Below are 4,821 nucleotides of genomic sequence, written 5' to 3'. Positions count from 1 at the left end.
ATAGACAGTACTTAGTGGAAAAGGACTTGAGAAGAAAAATATACTTTTTTCTTTCTTTTTTTAAAGAATATATAACATTTCATACAAGACATGAGTCTTTGATCAATCCGATTTTTTTAAAACTGACAAAACAAGAGGTGATTTCTTGAAACTGGATGTGTCTTTCATATTACTGTATTCAGTAGATTTTTCTGCCTTACAAAGCCACGTGCAAAAGTAATGACACTTAAAACATGATTTTTTTTAAAGTACAAGAAACAAAAGACAAACGAAAATAAATGCATATCTTCCAAGAGAAGGTGTGTCTCAAAGGATGAGCATGTTCTGTATCATTCCCAACTGCAGCCAGTATCGTGCCAAGGACTCCAGTATTTAATGTTAAAATGGAACTTATTGAAGGGCAATATTGTTCCAATAAACTTTTTTCAAGGCATCTGGCTGGAGGACACAAGCCAATAGAAACTCAGACATCTCACACTGCAAAGACACCTGATGAACGAAACAATGTTGAATCTAGTTTGCTGAAAGTGGGATATTGATGGCTCGCTGGTGAAACCAAAAAGTAGTAATAATTTGCCTTGTACTTTGGCTTTTACTTTGCATTTCCTGTGACCGCTCATCTATGCTTCTTGAAGAGGTACATTGTTTATGCATTCAAAACTCAAAAACAGTTCATTGGTTCTTGCATTTTCTTATGGTTCCTCAGTAGTGGGAGGCTTATGGCAGGAAGGAAAGCTTTGGAAATGGGTCATAGAGACATTTGAACAGGAACGTTACTACAGAACTTTTATTCCACTTTGTCAGGAGACACACAGTATCATTTATCCAAAATTCATCAACCCAATTTGAACCTGAAAAAAAAAATTGTGTTGACATGATAGTTAATAACAATAATTAACATTTTAACTTGAATTTAATTTTGCCAAATGATAGTATTGATTTTTCAGGTTGTCCTTCAGACATTTAATTTTGCTATCAATGTATTTATCTGCTTAGTTGTTTTTGGTTTGAATAATAAGGAAGGGGACATTCCCAATATCAGTCTTGAAATACTGCTACACTTTTCTAAAACACCGTCCTGCTTTCCTGAACTCAGCAGAATAGACTGCTGAACTTTTTTCTGAATGGAAATTTTCCAGCTACAGCAAAACCGTGATTAGCAAACCATTTGACAAGGCAGGGCTGTCCATGAATGTTTGTTAAATCTGAATGTACATTATTTGAATCAATTTATGACGGTTTATAATATTTCATAATTATATATTAAGTAATGGGCATAAATTGATAGAATGACATAAACTGACAGTAATTATAAATGTAAGTGAATTTAGCTGACTACTTCAGATACAATGGACTTTATCTCTTGCTTTAGATGTTTAGATGCAGATTTAAAGTCTGTTAAATCCATTAAATCGAGGTTTTACTGCACAAAGAAGCTTCCTTTGTCTTTTCCCTTACCAAATCTTACATGCAGAAAAGGAATTGGAGGCTTAATTTTTCCACATTTGCATTTAGGATTAGATCCTATTCTATATTTACAAATGCATTTCCAAGGACTGAATACCCATAATTAATAATAGCCAAGGCTCAGTGTGGTGATGCCCACCATTTTTAAATGTAATGGAAAATGAAGGGTTAACCTTAGAAAATATTTTTAAAATATAAAACTCTATATTATATGCAGAAAATTTTATGCAGAGAAAGATTGAGGAAAAGTAGAAGTTTGAAATTTGAACCCATCCTTCTGCACCATCATCCTTTCCCGTGCACCTTCTTGCCACTAGAAAATTATCCAACATTAACATAAAACATGCATTCTATAGATGATGATGATGATGATGATGATTACATGCCATCTGGCCATTATCAACTCTTAGCGACAACGATTTTCTCCAGAAGGATCTTGTCCTAACCTGATCTTTCAGCTTTTCCAACAGTGCATTCATCGCTACTTTAATTGAGTCTCTCCATCTTGCTCTGCTCATTTTCTTCTCTTTCCTTCCATCTTTCCCAGCATTAAAGCCTTCTTCAGACAGTTGGATCTTCACATAATATGTCTGAAGTAAGACAGTTTGAGCTGGATTAATGATACATTGATTTCTTTTCCTGGCTATCCACAATATAATCAGGCATCTTCTCTCACATCAGAGTTCAAAAGTGTCAATAATTTTCCTAGCTTGCTTCTTCAAAGTCCAACTTTTACTTCCATATAGAATCATCGGAAATACTATGGCTTGCATGATTTTGATCTTTGTAGATATAGACATATCAAAGCATTTGAATACCTTTTCAAGTCTATGATGGATACTCTGCAAAGTGCTACTCTGGCAAATTTCTGGATTTGATGGTTGATCTTAAAAAGCAGAAACTATCCACCACCTTGATATCTTCATATTTGATTGGGTTTATTTATATTTTACTGTAGTCCCATTTTTCACTGTTCTCCTTGACCTTTTATTACTAGGGCTTGCAAATCCTTTGCATTTTGGCTATTAGGGCAATATTATCAGCTTGGGTTTGGTTATTGATGTTTCTTCCTCCAGTTTTCAACATTAATCTTCTTCCTATCTAGCTTCCCTTAATATATATTTAGCTTATAAGTTGAATAAAGAAGGGAAAAGTATATACAGCCTTGTTGCATTTAGTTGTCAACATGGAGCCAGTCTATTTCACTCTATTCTGGCTGTACTGTGGCTTCCTGAGCTTTACATAAGTTTCGCATGAGAATAAGATGTTCTGAGAGTCCCATTTTTCTTAGCACTTACTACAACTTGCTGTGATCAACACCATCAAAGACTTTCTATGAAAAACATAGTGACTTCTTTTTGATATTCTTTGGCTTTCTCACTTCTCCAGCATGAATCGGCAATAATGTTCCTTGGTCTTTTCTAAAACCAGCTTGGCCATCTTTTTCAGTGTAGGGTTCAAATCTGCAATGAATGATCCTAAGCACTATTTTATTAGCATGTGAAATTAATGATATTGTACAATAGTATGCACTCTTTTTTTAGTATTGGAATGTAAATTGACTTTTTTCAATCTATTGGCCATGTTCAGTAGTTTTCCAGATGCACATTTTGCATTTCCCTGTTCTTTCTCTGGGAGCATCGCTTGTTTTCTGTTATTAGAAACTAGAATTCATAAGATACCATAGGGCAATCCAAGCAGAATTCCTCATGACCAAAACTGGTATTGTTCAGATTATAAAGTAGCAAACTCTCATTTCCTTGTTCCTAATAATCTTCTAATACCTTACTAAACTGAGGGCTTAAAGGGCAGTTGGTAAAAATCCTGACTTAGTTTTGGATTTTGATGTGTTTGGGAAGTATTACATATCTATGCCATTATATATCTTGTTATCTTATGTATTATGCTAGTAGCATGAGGGCAGCAACTCATTCAATTAAGTATATCTTAAACATAATTATAATAGCTTGTGCTATTTTGCCAAGCTCTGCCTTTCAAATTCAAGAAGAACATTTAGCTCCATTAGAAAGCCTGTTCATGTCCCACTTTTTAAAATATTGACTTTGGTCCTGCTAGCTAAGACCACAGTCAGCTACTGTTACTGCACCATGAATGTGGGACACCTATTTTTTTCAAGATAGGCTTGCTGCCTTTAAAAAGTTATAAGATGTGAAGTGGTGGTGTGCAGTTATTTGTACCTGGAAACGAGATACTTCATATGTGCCCAATTGTGCATTTCCAGTACCTAAGAATTTAGGAAATATTTCCTTCTGTTTGAGAAAGAGAAAAAAGATACAAGCATTTCAAGAAAGGAAGAGAAAAACTGATCATGGCTCACTGGCCTTAGTTTTTGCCAGCATGCTAACCTCTAAAGAAATATCCTTTGTTTCTTCTCCAGGCCGATGCCTTCCAGACATATAGAATTAGCTCACATAATAACAAGCCCAACACTAATGGCACATTGACAAAACCAATTTGATACCTAATGCTCCCTTGAACACTATTTCAATAGCTATACTTTCTTCAACTTTATAGTTTGTGTATTTTAGACCAGGGCTTTTCAACCTTTTCACCCATTGTACCACTTTTAGGATATGGCAATATCCGAGTACCATCAGTCGCCTAGCAAGGTGTCAAAAACTTGATGACCAAAAAAAAAAAAAAAAGGAAAAATGTGATAAAGTACAGGTAGTCCTCGACTTACAACAGTTCGTTTAATGACTGTTCGAAGTTACAATGGCACTGAAAAAAGTGTCCCCCAAGCCACAGCCGAGCAAGACACGGCGCTCTTCCTCCTGTTCGAGGCTTTCATTGTTGTGAGCATTTCTGTTGGGGATTGGCAATGGAGGTGGGGTGGGGGGGTTTGGTTTTTAGTCCATCCATCTGCTGGGTGGTTGCAGCAGGTTTTGGTCACTTCACATTACCCTGGGACACTGTGACCGTCCTAAATATGAATCAGTTGCCAAGCATCTGAATGTAAATCGCAAGAGCCTGGAGATGCTGCAACATTCCAGCTGATCGGCGCTTTTTCTGGGCTCAGCAGAAGCGCCAGGATAAGCGCCGAGCTCCAACTGAAGCCTGGCGCTGATCCTGGCACTTCCACTGAGCCCTGACAGCCCCGAAGAAGCGCCGATCAGTTGGAAAGTGGCACTGATCCTGGTGCTTCTGCTGAGCCCTGACAGCCCTGCAGCTCCAGCCATCTCTCGCTCAGGATTGTGCAGTGCTGCCACCGGTTCAGCTCATTCCCCTCCCCCGCTACCACTTTTCTAGGTTGGTCGCATACCACCTGCCATGTGCCAATGTACCACAGGTGGTACCCGTACCGCTGGTTGAAAAGCCCTGTTTTAGACAATG

This window comes from Protobothrops mucrosquamatus, unplaced genomic scaffold, assembly GCF_001527695.2.
Source record: "Protobothrops mucrosquamatus isolate PMUCROS unplaced genomic scaffold, P.Mucros_1.0 scaffold638, whole genome shotgun sequence".
NCBI lineage: Eukaryota > Metazoa > Chordata > Lepidosauria > Squamata > Viperidae > Protobothrops > Protobothrops mucrosquamatus.
Note: the sequence above shows the minus strand (reverse complement) of the source record.